Raw genomic sequence first — 18,515 nt, 5'->3', positions numbered from 1 at the left:
AGTTGATCTACAAGCAAAAGACCATGCAGTGCATGCAAGGGTTGCACTAATGGGACAAATAAAGTTTTATTTAAAAAAATAAAAAATAGAATAATCTGATTAGGCACCATGAATTCGCAAGTTTAATGGGTGATCTAAAATAAGCAAATAATTTGATACTAAAATTCAGCTCCATGAATTAAGTACTCTTTTTTAGTGTAAGCTTTGAATTTAATTTGCTTGGTTTGTGGATTTATTATAGTTAAATTCGACCAATTAATCTCATGCACAATCAAATCCAACTTAAAAAGAAAATCTTGTAAATTAGAGGCACAAATAAAATAATGAAATATTATGTATTATGCATTAGATAACAGATTATGTGGAAGCTTGAAGTTATTTTTTTTTTCCTTCTTGTAGGTTGTGCCAAATAAATGGAGTTTTCAAGCCATCTATAAGGCTATACATTTGATCTTGAATTTGATGTGGAGTTAAAAGTGGGGCTATTTTGGATGTTATCAAAGTTTTTTGGAATGATACGGCTTGGCTAATGTGCTAAAGCATATATAAGGCTGTTGCTGAGCCAAATACAAATGATCTTGCATTTGATGTGGGGTTGAAGTGGGGCTATTTTGGATGTTATCATTGCATTAATAATTATTAGTAAGCTTATTTCTTAATGTGCTAAAACATATTTGAGGCTGTTGCTGGGACTCGTAGTCCTTTACCCATGCCAACCACTTTGAGACTTAGCCCGGACCTACAGGCCAAGAAGTACAGGTTCCAAGAGAGGCCACATAATTGTTTGGGTTTAGGAGTGGGTCCAAGAAAAGTTTATCAATCATAAATTTAGGTATCAGTTTGAATTTTATGAATCTTTGAACCATCCTAGACCTAGGTCACAACCATGCTTTATAGTTCCCTTGTTGTATAATGGATAGTTTATTCCTATATCTTAAGCTTCTTAGAGAACTTATTAGTTAATTTATCGAGTTTATGTCATTATTGAATAATTTGAGGGTACGAAAATGGTTGACTTTCCAAATAACGGCACCTGAAAAACCGGACTCGATTAATGCCTGATCCAACTTAAACTCAGACCAAATTTGTGCGTGGCCCAACCTAGAACTAATCTCATTATGATCCGAACCCTATGTGACCCAACCTACACCTGACTGGGTTTGGGAAGGGAAGAGTTTGGATTCATGTATGGACTGAACCTCTCGAAGTCTCGATCTTGGTCTTGGTGTTTCCCTCTTTTAATTGGGATGGATGGAAAGAGGATAACGACTTTATTTGCCGGGCTAGATAATTTTGCCGATGTGCCATCGATTTGTCAGCCGAACTAAGAGAAGGTGCTGGGGTTCAAATTTGAAGGCTTTTTAACTATTGCAGTGCTAACTAAATATTGATAAATTAAAGGATAATAAAGAAGAAATACTGAAAATAAAAGTTCATCGATAATGATGTTTGAAAAGATTCTTCTACGGCAATGACCTACTATTTATCGGTGGCTCCCATTAACTGGTCAGATGGGTGCCACGACTTGATTTTGACATTTGTCTTTGTTACTATATACCACAGGCTACCACATAGGCAATCATCTCTGGTAGGTGGTGCCATCCATCTCACGTTCTATGTAGTGGAAAGATGAGTTGCGTTACTCATTTTGGATAATTGTTTTTGCTATTGCATGTCATATGGGTTATTATTATCCTGCAGGGTAGATAGTACTATTTTTTCTCACATACTCTGATTAGTGGAAAGATAGGTGCCACTACTTATTTTGGACATTTGTTCTTACCATTGTTTACTAGATGGGTGATTATTGTTATACTTCGTGGTTGCCTCCCATCCACCACTTTTATATTTTAGGCAGTCTGATCTTTTTTTTTTCACATCATGAGTATTATTAATTGCTAGTTGGTCATCATCTTTAGACTCCGCTGTATTAAGACTTTATTCTAAGTTGATGACTCTTATTCTTAGATCTACAATCTAGTTAATGAATTTGCATTTTGAGTGTTTTGACCTGCACCATTGATGTATTAGTCGGCACTTTTGGTGTGTTCATTTGCACTCTTGATGTATCAATTTACATCCTTAATGTATTGATCTGCATTTTTGGTGTTCCAGCTTTTTTTTCGATATTTGGTTTGTGGTTGGTATTCTTCTAGTAATACTTGACCTACTAGCCATATATTTTATTCTACTATTTGAGTACTTTAGCCTACTAACCAATCAAGTTTTATCTATATCTTAATATTTGATCAAAGTTTGATATCCTTTCAGAATCTCTTATTTAGATTTCAAAAGATATTCCTTTTATTCTAGTATATTATTTGATCTTGAAATTTTCCTTCACATTATGCTTTTATTTTTCTCTTATTTTTCCTTGTGTAGCTGAATTTTTTATTTATTTTAATATGATTTGTTTCATATTTTCTGAAGCACTATATTTAACCTATAATTAGTTATTGTGCTTAAATTCATCAAAGAGGGCTTGAGGATGAAAGCCATGCTTGGCACCCTGCTTCTTGTTTGAGGAGCTCAAAAGTTGGCATGACATATGGATCACTTAGTATGTGCCTTTGAAGAACATAGATCTCTAATGCACCTAATTCTCTCTTTTAAGAAAAAAGTTGCTGGTGGTTTGAAGGAAGACAAGAGAGAGTAATTTTGTATCTATTAAAAAATAATAGCACACCATTCTCAAGGAGCAAGTAATTTGGATATATATTAAATATAGAATTATTAAGGGTATTAAATATTGAGTATGTTCATTTTTGGGTTAGGTTTCAAATTTAATATCAGATTTGGTGTTGGATTTGGTTCCGGGTCAGGGAGTCACGAAACTGAAATAGAAATTGAAAGGCTTTTAATTTTCAAACCCATGACCCAAATCATCTCAATCGATTTCAATTAAAATTGCATCTCTTGATTTAGGGATGGGTAATATAATTAGGCATCTATCCTTTTTGACATCCCTTATGATATGCCTCAGAACCAACCATAGCTGATGTGGTACACCAATTAATCAGAGCATGCCTGGAAGCCTTCGTCGGATTAATCAATGCTGCCACATAGTTGATCCAAACATGCACAAAGTCCCTTAATAATCGATAGCTAGGCCACGATCATGAAATATTTTCATAATTGTAGTGCGAGGTAGCTATGAAGCCTCGAAGAACATAAGCAGCATCGTTGATTGCCTAGCTAGTCAAATACACCTATAGAGTCCGATGGTTGTCTACAAAACCCCGAAGAGCTCTACCTCTATTAGATCCACAAGCGGTACTGATGGTCATCGTCAAGTAGTTCCAATACTTGTACAGCAAGTTTAGGCACCAACTATAGTCGTCCAGAATCTACAATAGATGATCACTAACTAGCAGTAACAGTAGTAGCAAGCTGGGTGACAATAGGGTTCCGACATAGCCGAGCCATCACTCCCATCCTTAGGGTGGAGCCATTGCTTCTACCCCTAAAGACTAGGGAGGGCACCTCATAGCCATCAGTCTCATCTTTGGGGCCAGGGTGAGCTCCACATAGCCACTGTTCTCATCCTTAGAGCTCGAAAATGGCCACTTATAGCCTCCACTTTCATCCATAAAGCCTTGAACAAGATGGGAGGAACCAAATGTTGATTCGCCAGTTTATCATCTTGGGAGGGATCAACATCTGATCACTCCTCTCGCGTCGGTCTAAAAGAGTCTCCAAGAGGGAGGTTGATATCGACTGTAAGCTTGAGGCAATAGACCACCATCTTGAGGCCTTGTGGTAGTATCAAGTCCATCTCAAGAGCAACATGGAGTTTACCATCAGCTTCATTTTTGGTGAATATCATAGCGGAGTCTATTCCTCCTTGCTTTTAGATACTATAGCTCGAGATCTATGATAGAATTGGGACCCCTTGGATCACTAGAGTACTTCAAAGTTCTCATGATGCTCCAAGGAGCTATTGACTCAGTGATGTTCAAAGCCTTCCAGCCATCCTTCAAATGGCAGCTTAGATGAGGCATGCTAGGCATCAGTTGAGCTCCTCAGTTTTTTGAGGAGTTCAATAAGATGTTCGCTGCTCACTTCAAGAGTAGCTAAAAGTAGTGCAAGAATTCTAACACACTTTTTGCCATTAGGAAGAGAAAGGATGAATCTTTTGAGACTACATTGATTGCTTCAACATGGCTACTTTAGAGATCCATGACCTTAGCCACTATGTCGTGATGTCAGCCATGGGTAGAGGGTTGAAGTCTAGCTAGTTCTTTTTCTATTTAGAGAAGAGATTTCTGAAGGACTACACTGAGCTCTTGGCCTGATCAGACAAGCATATAAATGTTGAGGAGGCTATGATAGATTAATGTAGTGAAAAAGTTGGCAAAAAGAAGAATAAGTTGGCTAGGGATGATCAAGATGAGCCACACAAAAAGTCTAAAAAAATTGGAGAGAATTTGATCGAGCAGTCCTCCTCTAAGGTTCAAGAGGTACATACCTCTCAGTACCTCCCAAGGATAAATCCTCATGGAGATAAAAAATTGGGGTCACATCAAGTGGCCCTGGAAGATGAGGCCAGTTCCTTGTAAGGATATGAGCAAATTTTGTCAATTCTATCGAGACTATGGGCATGATATCGAGGACTATAATTAACTAAAGAATAAGATCAAGACCCTCATCAAATGAGTCTCTCTTGGTGCTTATATCAAGCACCCATAGGACTAGGTTGATATTGGGGAGAGGGTAAATAAATTAATTAACTCCTCGAGTCTGGTAACAATTAGTCTTATGTACCTGATTTTATCTTGATTGAAGTTAATCAAACAATTTAATCAATGATTGATTAATGATCCAGAGAATTTTTGAAATATAAAGGATCCAATTATTAAGAAAATCAATAAATGGTTAAGTCTAGAACAAAATAAATTTATGAGTAATTCTAAAACCTTCTTCTAACCTATATCAATAAAGAATCTACTTTGTATGGATATGAATAGAAAATATCAATATATGACAAATACTTAACTAAATAAAAATAAATTTTAACATTATCTTATCGAGTAATCGGATCTTTCTGTCTAAGCAAGCGATAAGTCTCGCATAAAAAAGTAGAGATGTAAAGAAACTCTATCATATAGTCAGTCTTGACTTATAGCCTGTTTGACTCGAGTCAGTAAGTCTGAAGGGTGTTCTATACCTAATGTTTTAAAGCCAATTGGTTTGAAAGTCATTGGCCCAAGACTCATGATGAACACTTAAATAAAGTCACTAGAGATACATAATTCTATTTAATTACTCTTTATTTATTAAGAATTTGATACTTTCTAGTCTATTTTACAGGTGATTGAGAGTTTGGGTTCATACGATTCAAATTGGACTCAAATCAGATTAGATTTGAGTAAACTAGGCAACCAGCTTCATTCCAGTGTGAACATGACTTATTCATGAAGGAATCAGGTGCAAGCTCAAGATTCAAGAGTCTAGATTAAAAGATAACCCTTCACATGGAATCAAGTATGAACATGACTTAAATCTCAAGAGCTCAGATTAACAGATCATTCTTCATGAAGATCCAGTTTGAACACGATTTATTGATCAATGGAGAAAAGCAATATAAAGATCTAAAGATTCTTATTCATGCTCCCACCTCTCTTCTCATAAAATCTTAGAGTCTCCAACATCGAAACCCCTCTTAAATCAGCCGACTCCCATCTTAAAAAAAAGATGTGCCACCCCATCCCAATTCTCCTTGCCATCCTTTCTTTATTACAAGCCACAATATCTCTCTTTTATTTCTTACATGCCAAAGTCCCACATTTTCATGTGCCAAGACTTCTATATGCTGCCACAAACCCTAGCATGCGCCTCTCCTCTCTATAAATACATGCCTCTCTTCTCTTTCAGGGGAACATTAGCCCCCTTTGGGGATCATCTCTCTCCCTTCCATCCCTCTCTCTCTCTCCCTCTTTCTTTCCTCCATCAGAACACCTCCACCTTCCCTTCTTGTTTCACCCATCTAAACATCAAAGAGAGGTTTAGGTCTGAAGTCTAGAAGATCCAGTGGCGAGAAGAGCACCTTCAAGAGGCTAAAGATATAGTAGATTTCAGTCTTCAACATCTCCTCTATGCACGGCTAGTTCTCTACATTCTCAAAAAATCACTGTAACTTGTCTAGATAGTGTTCTTCTTTTTTAAATCTTTTATATTATCTTTTTGATATACAATAAAAAACTTATTTTTTTTATTTATTTTACATATGATATGAGTTTTTGAATAGCTTATGACTATATAGAGATGGATCGTGATCTAAGGATACGATCTGTGCTCAGCGAGATAGGCTATACTTGAAAATCGATCATAGATTTATTGACTTATGTATCTAAACAATTTTGATTAACTTATAACTTTAAGAGATGTGCCATGATCTAAGGGTACGGGCCGTGCTCTCTCTAAGATAGGTTATATCTTTATTGATTAGATATCAATCCATGGGTATATTAAGAAGGATATCAATTGTCTAATAAGAAAAAGTTGAGATCCTGAGAAACCTCTCTCATACTTGAAGTTAATCTTTAATTAAGTTGTTTATTTCCTTGCTTGCTTATTTAGTAGTCTTCTAATTAATCAATTTTTACTCTTCTTCAACTCAAATCCAAATCACTCAAACATAATTAACACGATCCCTGTGGATACGATCCTGAGTCATCCTAACTATATAGTAGTGAATTAGATTTATTTTTGACCATCTATGATAGCGATTAAATTTTGACATCATTTTCGAAGATCGTATTTCAGTTGCTTTGAGTTAAAAAAAATAAAAAAAAATTATTTCTTATTTACTGTTTTATTTTAATTGTATATTTTTACTCTCTTTAAATTTCTACCTTATATTACTTTTCATATATAGTGGATTTATTGCTTTCTAGTTAGAGTACTTTAAAAAAATTTTCTGCTTCCTATAACATAGTGATTTACTACTTTTTATAACTTAGAATAATTTACTGCTTTAAAAGTAGATTTGATTGCTTACTTTATTTGTAGGAGACCTAGTTGCCTTTTAATCTTAGCCTAATTTACTTCCTATTTAGTTAGATTATCTAAATCCCCTTAAATCTAATTAACTTAATTAAAATCTACCTATTATTTTTCTTACTTTAAATAATCTATTGTAAAATGAAACAAACCCTACACCTCATAATACTTAATTAATATATAGAAACTAATTAAACTTTAAAAGCTTCTTACTTGTATTGAACATTTAGTGTGTTTGCATTGCATCTTCCATAAAATACTTTAAGGGCACTTGACCTAATTAAACAAGATAAGATGAAGATTTGATCATCTTTTTTTAGCCCACAAACCATCATCTTATATTTTGTATTGATCTAAATCTTAATATAAAATCAATTAGATGTTAACCCCTAAGGACTCTTGAGCTTAATAGGATAAGAAATCCTAAGAGTTGGACCAGATTAAGATTGATCAATTTAACTGGTGTCTAAGAAAGTAGTTCAGAGATTACATCCCGAATGAAGGTGGTTCATTAATTGGTTCGTTCGCTTATCTGACTATTTAATTGGTGTCTAAAGAAAGCAACGGAGGGGGGGGGACTTTCACCAACCTTATATTTATCTAACCAGTTGAGTGGCTTGTCTTTTACTTGGAGTGCTCAAAGGTGCCCTTGACAATTTGAAGCTATCTAGATTTAGGACAATCCTTAGCTAGAATTAATTAACCTACTTGATTGCTAATTGAAAACATCTATAACCTAAATTAAATTCTTCACATTTATCGTCTCTAGGTCTAGGACTCTCTTAGAGTTATGATCTTTAGATCTTCTCTCTTTCTTCCTCTTCTCTTCTTCTTCTTCTTCTTCTTCTTCTTCTTATCTCCCTCTTCCTTTAAATAAAAAAAAATCAGAGCAACCCAATTCTACCATATGACTTGATGTATGCGATGTTGTCATTAGGACATCGTAATTATCAAATTAAATCTGACTTCTAAAAAATTAAAAACACATACAGAGTAACAAGTTGGGTCGAATCCATAGAGAAGACAGTACTAATTTAAAATTTATGATTTTATAAAAAAAATAATTTAAGTGAAAAAATAAAAATTAAAAGTATAAAAAATAAATCTGGTACTAAGATCTACTAACTAGATCCTAGCTTTTATTTGTAATAAAATAAATGATCAAAATTTAAAAGTGCATAAAAATAAAATTTTCATTAATTAAAAGTAAAATTTAATTATAAAGAATTTTAAAAAATAATAAAATAAAATAAAACTATAACAAAGATCTAAAGTAGATGGGTGCAACCTCATTGAAAAGATGGTTGATGATCTCTTCTTCTTCTTTCAAATTTTTTTGGAGCAAACTAGGCTTCTCTTCTTCTTCTCTTTGGATCCATATAATTTTTTTCTATTTTTTTCTTATTTTTCTATCAATTTTTTCTATTTTTTCTACTTATTGTCTTATTCCTAGACCCCCTTATTTATAGGTAAATTTTTTTTGATAGAAAATGGAGTCCCAAAATATGTCAAAATCGTGTCTATCCCATGTACCCTATTTCTGGCCGTCGAATCTTGCATCAATGCTCTAGATAAGCCTAAAAAATTACTTCATCAAGCCTTATCTCCATCGAAATCAATGTCAGCCGTTTGATCGCTTCATCAGATTTGTTTTGAGCCATTGATCAGTGCAAAAGATCTCTTCTATTGAGTTATCCCGATCGACAGCGACCATAACCGTCGGATCTCCCTCTAAAATCAATCTGGGCCATCCATCAGTGCATAGAAGCCAGTCAATGCCCATACTCCATGATAAAAGTTAAAAGCCACTATTCCCCTGCACCATGCATGAACCCGACGTTGCACGGTCTATGGATCGTGCCGTAGACCCCGTCCTATTTCGTGAGCTGCTTGTGGATCGAGTGGCCCATCCACCATGCATCGAAGGTTATTTTAAATTGATGTTTAGGTGATTTTGCTTGATTTTAGTCCTATTTTGCTTCATTTTGTCTTGCCGGATAGGAAAAAATATAAATTAAATTTTTTATTAAATTTTAATGAGTGTGAACTTATTTTGGTGCTTAGGTTGATCAATCAGCTTGACATCTATTTTTTCATAAATATGCTATAATTTTATTTTTAAAATTATTTATTTTTATAAAAAAAATTAATTTATTTATGAAATTAGGATTTCTAGGAGGTGTTAGCATCATTAATTACCTAAAATACTTAAAATAAATGTATAAATATATGACTTATCATACCCCCCAACATACTCATTGCTAGTCCCTAATAATGCAATAAAAGTATCACTATGATTCATTAAGATCTTTCTTTACAAAAGTAGATCTATAATTTAAAATCAAAAAATTTTAAGAAGTATTTACTAACTAAGTATTGAGTTTCAGAAGTAAATTTCATAGTTAGTACAATCAAAATTTTTTTTAGAATACATCTAAAGATCTATAGCACTTGTATTTATGATGACTAACTTAACATTTGGATGCTACTTGTGAAGGACAAATGTAGCTTCTCTTATCACCTATGTTGGTTAATTTTCTATACACCCCCAAATTAAACTCATGAATTAAGATAGCTTTCACACTATTTTTTTTTCTTTTTTTTTCTAGTGTTGAGCATCCTGACCTTTCTTTCATCGTTTGACGTGAACCTCCACACTTGACTTAGGTGTAGAGATCTGTTTACTAAGCTTAGGATAATCCATATATACTCTATATTTTGTATCTTTATTTTATGTAGGTAGCTCTTTCCTTAAATTCAAGTTTCTTTAATTAGGATGTATATCAATTATCAATTTTAAGTGATAATTGAATCCATAGTTGGCCTTACAATCAACACCTACTTTGCCTTATTAGTATTCATGTGCAATTGGAAGTGCTGAAAGCCTTTAAGTGACCTAAGTAGGCTACTAAAAGTCTGACCAACTAGTCTACTCCTTGACTCACTACAGTCATTAGCAAATACTTTCTAACTTTATCATTTTTTTTTCCTAATCTATTTTGCTCAAGATTTTCTTTCTTAGCATATGGTTTATTCAAGAGAAAAGTTTTCTTTTAAAGTTCAAAAGATTTTTGCAAAGAATTTTTCAAAATACTTTGAAAAATTTTTCAAAAAATTTTTCAAAAAAATTTCCTACCCCCCAACTAAATACCATTGTCCCTAATGGTATAAACAAATTAAAGAAATAAATTCAAATCATGAGAACAAAATGAAAGGTATAGGGAGAGAAACAACCTAAGAAGAGGAGATCATCATCAATATAAAGGCTACAATTTTTTTTTAATGAAAGAAAAAATAAAGATTGGGTTGCCTCCCAACAAGCGCTATGTTTACCATCTTCAGTCAGACACAAGTTGGGTTTCTAAAAAAATGAAAAGAAAGATGAAAGTAAAATGCAAGGATCTGGGTTGCCTCCTAAGAGTGTTAAATTTACCGTCTTCAGCCAGACACAATGCAGCTCAGTTCAGTATGGGTCTATTAATGCTACTTGATCAATGATTCAATTTAGTGATATCTTTTCAATATATGATTTCAATCTTTGACCATTTACCTTAAAAAAAATTTTAGATTTAGGATCATAAAGTTTGATTACACCATGTGGGAATACTTGATTTACTATGTAAGGTCTATCCCATCTAGATCTCAATTTTTTTGGAACCAATTTTAGTCTTGAATTAAATAACCAGACTTGTTGATTTGGCTCGAAGATTTTTTTGAAATGTGTTTGTCATGAAAGGCTTTTATTTTCTCTTTATAAATCTCTGAATTTTTATAAGTCTCTCATCTCAATTCATCTAATTTACTCAATTGCAACATTCGGTTGGAGCCAATTTATTTCAAATTAAAATTTAGTTGCTTGATTGCCCAATATGCTTTGTGTTCAAGTTCTACCTGAAGATGACATACTTTTTCATAGATCAATCTGTAGGAAGATATTCCAATAGGATTTTTATAAGCTATCCTATAGGCCCATAATGCATCATCTAATCGATCTGACCAATCTCTATGATTGGACCTAATAGTCTTTTGCAGGATATTCTTGATCTCCTTTTTGGATACTTCTACTTGGCCACTTGTTTGTGGATGGTATGGTATAGCTATCTTATATGTGACCTCATATTTTTGCAGTAGTGTTTGGAACTGGTAGTTTGTGAAGTGGATACCTCCGTCGCTAATAATAGCACGTGAAAATCCGAACCTAAAAAAGATATTCTTTTAAATAAATTTTATGACTATTTATGATTATTGGTTCGTGTTGCCATTATCTCAATCTATTTAGAAATATAATCAACGGCCACCAAAATGTATTCAAAACCATTGAAAGGTTGAAAGGGTCCCATAAAATCAATTCTCTAAACATCAAAAATTTCAACTACCAAGATGGGGTTCAAAGACATCATATTTTTTTTTGAAATATTTCCTAAAACTTGACACCTAAGGCATTCTTGGCTAAAAGTATAAGCATCCTTAAATATTGTGGGCTAGTAAAAATTACTTTGCAATACTTTGGCCATAGTTTTTCATCCAGAAAAATATCCTCCACAAGCAAGAGTGTGACAGAATTGCAAGATACTCAATTGTTCAGATTCAGGAATACACCTATAAATGATCTGATTAGTACAAATTTGAAAAAATTTAGGATCTTCTCAAAAATAATACTTGATTTGACCAAAGAATTGATCCTTTTCATTCTTAGATCAACCATTAGAAATTTGTCCAACTGCTAAGTAATTAACAATATCTGCAAACCAAGAGGCCTTTGTGTGTGAAACTACTAGAAGTTGCTCATCCGAAAAAATTCTCCAATTGATATAGGTTCACAATCTTCAACTAGGATCCTAGATAGGTGGTCTGCTACAACATTTTTATATCCCTTCTTGGCTCAAATTTCAATATCAAATTCTTACAACAGTAAGACCTATCTAATCAATCATGGTTTAGTATTTTTCTTTGAGGGCAGGTATCTCAAAGCCGCATGATCCAAATAAATCATAATTTTTGATCCTAACAGGTATGATCGAAACTTCTCTAGGGCAAATACTATAGCTAGTAACTCTTTCTCAGTTTTGGTATAATTCATTTGAGCTTCATTTAGAGTTCTACTATCATAATAAATCACTATAGGATATTTGTTTATCCTTTGGCTCAAGACAGCTCCTATGGCAAAATCTGAAGCATCGCACATGATCTCAAAAGGTAGTGACCAGTTTGGAGGTTGGATGATTGGGGCTTTGGTCATAGCTTTTCTTAGGAACTCATAAGACATAAGTCATTCTTTATCAAAATTAAAAGAAACATCCTTAGCGAGCAGATTACACAAAGGATGGGATATTTTGAAAAAATCTTTGATGAAGTGACGGTGGGCCAAGGAAAGATCGGATTTATTTGATAAAAGTGGGTGGAGAAAGTTTAAAAATTAGTTCAATCTTTGCTCTATCAACCTCAACCCTCTTTTTGATATAATATGCCCTAAGATGATTCCCTCTTGAACTATGAAATGGCTCTTCTCTCAGTTTAAGACTAGATTGGCCTCACTGCATCATTTTAACATTCTCTTCAAATTATTGAGGTAACTCTCATAGGATTCTCCAAAGATTGAAAAATTATCCATGAAAATCTCTAAAAAATCTCTTACCATATCCAAAAATATTGACATCATGCACCTTTGAAAGATCGCGGGTGCATTGCACAGTCTAAAAGGCATTCTACAAAAAGTAAAGATTCCATAAGAGCATGTGAATGTGGTCTTTTCTTGATTTCCTAGGTAGATTGCTATTTGATTATATCTTGAGTATCCATCTAAAAAGTAGAAATATTGTTGGCCAGCTAGTCTTTTTAGGATTTGATTAATAAAGAGTAAGAAAAAATGGTCTTTACGGGTGGCTGCATTGAGTTTTCTACAATCTATATAGATACGCCACCCAGTGGAAAGTCGTGTTGGCACTAGATCCCCATAGTCAATGCAGACAATCGTGAGTCCAAATTTTTTTGGAACAACTTGTGTGGGACTCACCCAGTGGCTATCAAAAATAGAATAAATGATACCGGCATCTAACAATTTAATTACCTCCTTCTTGACTATCTCCTGCATATTCGGGTTGAGTCGTCTTTGCATCTCTTAGGTTGGTTTGGTATGGTCTTCTGTATCAATGTGGTGCATGCATATCGACGGATTAATATCTTTCAAATTAGCAATGATCCAACCTATGGCCTCTTTATGTATTTTCAACACATTCAGCAATTGATCTTCCTACTCAGGAGTTAGGTCAGAAGCAATGATTACTGATAGGATTTTTTTAAATCCTAAAAATACATACTTAAGTGATTCAGATAAAGATTTCAGTTCAAGTTGTGGTGGGGCCTGAATCGAAGGATGTACTGATTCAGTTTCTAGCTTAGGTAAGGGCTCAATTCTCATTGACCAAGATAGTGAATGTAATGAGTGAGGTGAATCAAGCAAGACATTCACCTCCTGATTTTGGATTTCTTCAATGGACTCATCCAAAAAATCATCTTTCATCAAATTTAAGGAGGAATCGAACTCAACTATCTCATCTATCAGATTAATTACCGAATAATTTTTCTCTTTTTGAGCATACTTTGAGGCATTAAAAATATTAATTCTCATCTTTTAATCTTCAAAAGAAATATCCATGGCTCCTATTTTATAATTGATATTGGCATTGACAATGGCTAGAAATGGACGATTTAGAATTATAGGATTCTAATTCAGCTCTTGAGATAGTTTTATATCAAGTATGAGGAAGTCTACTGAAAAATAACATGTGTTTATTTTGAATATGACATCCTCAATCCGATCATATTGCATCTTTACAGATCTATCAGCTAGTTACAAAATAACCGACGTGGGTTTTAGTTCTCGTATCCCAAATTATTCATAAATCAAGGTTGGAAGTAGGTTTACAGTAGCTCCTCAATATAATAAGGCTTAGTCAAGGGTGATGCCTCCTATAACACATGAAATCAAAGGAGCATCAGGGTCTTTCATTTTTTGAGATAATGGGTTCAACAGGACTGCACTTACATCCTCAGATAGCATAACTCTTTTTATGGTTCGCGACTCATACTTTTGGGTACAAAGTTTCTTAAGAAATTTAGCATAAGCTAGAACATGTTGAATCACATCAAGAAGGGATAGATTAATCTAAACTTGCTTAATCAATTTCATTAGTTCCTTGTTGCATGCTCTTTGCTTTTTACAGAAAGAACTGACTTCTAGGGGCTGAAGAAAATAGGACTCTAGGTTTATATATTTCGGATAACTCATTCACTTTCTTCTTTCCTTTATCTTTCTCACTCAGATTGGAACTAGCATCAGTACCAATTTCGGACTCAGATTTTTCTATATAGTTAGTCTCAGTACTAACCTTTTCTTCTAAGTTCTCATTTTGGCTAGCATCAGTACTAGCCTCCCTCACTTGGTCTTGATATGGGTTCTTAAGAATCCTATTGAAATGAAAGAAAACTATTTCTCTTCGGATGACCCAGATTACATCTAATTTTTTTTTATTAATCTACATGAATAAGGATCGAATCCTTACCTGATTAGCAATGGAATCAGAGATTAAATCTTAAATAATCTGATATAAATCTTCGCAGAGGTTTGGATGTGGAGACCCTTTACTTCGTATGCACACCAGACGTCATAGAAAATCAGGATGAACTCTGATCTTCACAATCCAATCAAATGAGAGAGGAGATGTGCTCGTGTGATATCTCACACCAGTAGGTGGGATGCCCAAGGAGGGCCCATGCCCAAGGGAGAAGAGGTGGCACCAAAGGGGAGAGGCTAAGGAGAAGAAAAAGAGCTTCTCTCTTCTCATGCCTCTCTCTCTTTCTCTCTTCTCTCAATCTGATTGGTTTGCTATGCATCTATAGTAGAGACCCTCTCTATTTATAGATGAATCTCATGACCCAATAAGTATAGGAGTTCTAACTCAAATCTGATTTGAATCAGTCTAATACTCATGAAAGAAGGATTCCTACATGAGATAGAATTGCCATCACTTATGACAACTACTTTGCACCCACTCCCTCACCCACATGGGATGTCCCAAACCAGCACCATTTCAGGTGTTGGTTGATCCACATGAGAGAAGAATTCCAATGCAAGTAGGATTTTTCATATCTCATCCAAAATGGATCCGATTCGAATCCAATTCGAAGCTGGTTCGAAATAATTTCGAAAGACTGTCAATCCCAAAATCTTTAGAACTTTTGTACCAAGTTTAACTTAGATTTTTGGACCCAATTAAGTTTAATTAATTCAGATCTAATCTAAAATCAATTAGAATTTAAATTCAATCTTTCATATGCTCCATGGATCATAGATCAGAAACTATTCATCTCCCGAGATCAAACCTGAATCTCATGTGTAATGCTAGCTAGACATAGTCAACTCTTCAATCCCGTTTGATCTATAACTTAATTTTCAATCAAGTTAGTTCATATGTTCAATCAAGTCAAGTAGTTCTAAATTAGATATATAAACATAGGCTAATTCCTTCTTACTTTGTATAACTTTGTATAACATAGGTTCAAACACTAAGCCGATAGCATAGGAATCAATTCTGCACTAATCGAGATACCATCTAGCAATGATTCTCGATGTCTAGATAAATCAAATTATCGTAAAAAAATATTTTAAAACTCATACATATGGTTACTGCATAATTCATCTTTTTGACCCTGAATGCTCTAGGATGGTCTCAGGTTAACTGTCAACCAAGATTGCTTCATCCATATTGTATTTCAATCTTTCAAATCTATCTCATGGATTGTTAAATTCAGAGTTTGAAGCATGCATACGGGTTTCAAAACTTAATTTTTAAATATCACAGTGAAAAATAAGATTAAAATATATTTAATCTAAATTTTTATACATAAAAAATATAAAACACATGGATCTATTTCATATACTGAAATTGATATATGCTGAAATTCAGATTGTGATCAAATCACATACTTGTTTCGCAATCTCTTTCTTCAAAACTAGATCTGAAATAGAAGAAGCTCTCTCTTAGCCGCACAAGTGTTTGGCCTCTACAAGTATCCATTCAAATTAGCCTAAACAGTCCTCTTTAATCTGAATTTTGATTCTCCAAAATTCAATCTGCTGAATCTGAATGAAGTATAAATCGCGATCAACACTTGATCTTTTTCTTTGATCTTCTTCTTCTCTTCTTCTTTAGAGTTTCTCCTTGCTATGTGCTACTACCAAATATTAGAACTAACAATAAGAGGCACCCAAACTCTTTTGGATATGGAACTCTTTGGGATGCACGTCCCAAGGAAGGGGTGTATAGAACACCCAAGAGGAGAGAAAGGGAGAGGAAGAGAGGGCATGGGGAGAGCCTTTGGATATGAGGGGCTGCTGGTTTTTATGCTCTAGAAATCTTAAGAGAAGTCCCTTTAAATAGGCATAAGGATTGAATCCTATTCAATCTCATAATACAAGTCCTACTTGCATTAGGATTCTTATTAACTTAAGTTATCCAACTTACATTAGGAAGTCCATTAGGCGCCAACTATTGGAGCCCTTGCACCCATAATTAGACACCCTCTTTTGCACCCAAGAGAAATTCCGTATGAAAATCAAAGATCCTCTAATTAATGGACATGCCCAAATTGATCAAATTAAAGTGGCACCCTATAATAACTATCAAGAAGATTCATAAGGGACTTACACCCTTAATTTATGTGACCATAATCTTAGACACCCAATAATTGAAGTCTTATGAATCTTATTCATGTAGGTAATTAAGTTAGAATTAACTTATCAAATAAGTAATCCCAACGAAAAAAAGAATTGGGTCCAACCATGTGCTAATTAAGTTAGAATTAACTTATCAAATAAGTAATCTCAATGAAAAAAAGAATTGGGTCCAACCATGTGCTAGCGAGGTTACCATGAACTCAATAAGTTTTTCTAAACCCAATTGACACTTCATAAGCTCAATTACTTATTTCAGACCTAATTCCTTTGTTGTGTAACCTCATAGGTTCAATTCTATCTGGTAGTGAGACATACAATGATCTCTATCATCGTACCATTGAAACTTTTTTCAATGGGTCGAAATAATTTCACTCTAACTCAACAAGGATTGTCGATCTAGAATAACCCTAGTGAGCTCTTACAATCTACTAGTGACACTTAGTAATATGTAGTGGCAACCCAATAGAACTGAAATGAACATTAGGTGTAGTTAACATGTGATTTAGTCCCTCTATCGTGAGTCCCGACTAGATGGCAGGTCATGGATAAATTGTCAAACCTTAATATCAGTCATATGATAGATTGATTAGCTTAAGTCCATATGTGATTCTATGAAAACTCTTTTCTATTAATCACACTGCTATGGTCATAGACTTAAGGACTCAGCCTCTTAAATCTTATAGGACTACTCCATTCTACAAGGATCAATAGATCCCATCTTGATGTATATCCCACTCCTACAGTGGATCAACTGTCGCCAACATCCACTACAAGAGCTCCTTGAGATCCATGTTGATGTGTCAGATAAATTTTAGCAGCCTCACTGCGAGCAGTAGTATCATCTCAGGTCAAAGGACCAGTCATACAACTACAGTATTGAGAAAGTCACTAATGAGTGAGCAGACATCCATGTGACTTCTCGTATTGATCACGCTTAGTGCTAGTTGTTCTCTAACGACCATCTGTACTCTCACTCCAATGTCTCTACACTACAGACTCGAGATCCATCTATCCGAAGAAAGCGATCCGTGCATTGGTTTATTCAGATCAATCACCATTCTCATGATGATCCTATGACCAAGAGCAATTTAGGAATTAACCATCAATGACATATGCCTTAAATTTTCAACTCTTTGAGAATATGTGTCATCATCTGTTAATTTCTTGGATGATTTATGGATACATAGACATGAATGATAATATAACTGCCCAATAAGTACAAAATCATGTCTTAAAGATATGAAATATGTCAGTCAAGATTGGCTTCTAGGATATACATCCAATAATCTCCCACTTACACTAAAGCCAATCTGTCATGTACCAAGTCCTATCTTCACAAGACAGGCTATAGTCTTAGGCTAGCCAAGTGACTTACCAGTGGGTCATCCACATCACATGTGAAGTTTGCTTTCTGTACCTCTATATATTTCTACTCGAGGTAGTCACGTGTTCTGCTATTCTATATGCTTGGATATCTGGTGAGACCTAGGCTCCTTAGCAAGGGCTATGGTACCATTGTCTTTGTAGTATAGTATCACGGCATCTGATGGTATGACAACTAATTCTGTAACTAACATTACAATCAAAATGCATCCTATCCATCTACAGTGTACTCAGCTTCCTTTGATCGATTATTTGGAATCCTTCCAAGATATCGACATAGAAATACATCCATAATGTAGACATTCTATCATTAACATTAGACATAAAGTCTGAATTAGTTTATCCTCTCACTCTTAGCTTTGATCCTTCTCCGAATATGTCCTTAGTTCTTTTT

Source organism: Elaeis guineensis, chromosome 9 (assembly GCF_000442705.2).
Source record: "Elaeis guineensis isolate ETL-2024a chromosome 9, EG11, whole genome shotgun sequence".
In the NCBI taxonomy this organism is placed as follows: Eukaryota; Viridiplantae; Streptophyta; class Magnoliopsida; order Arecales; family Arecaceae; genus Elaeis; species Elaeis guineensis.
This window is presented reverse-complemented; position numbering follows the sequence as displayed.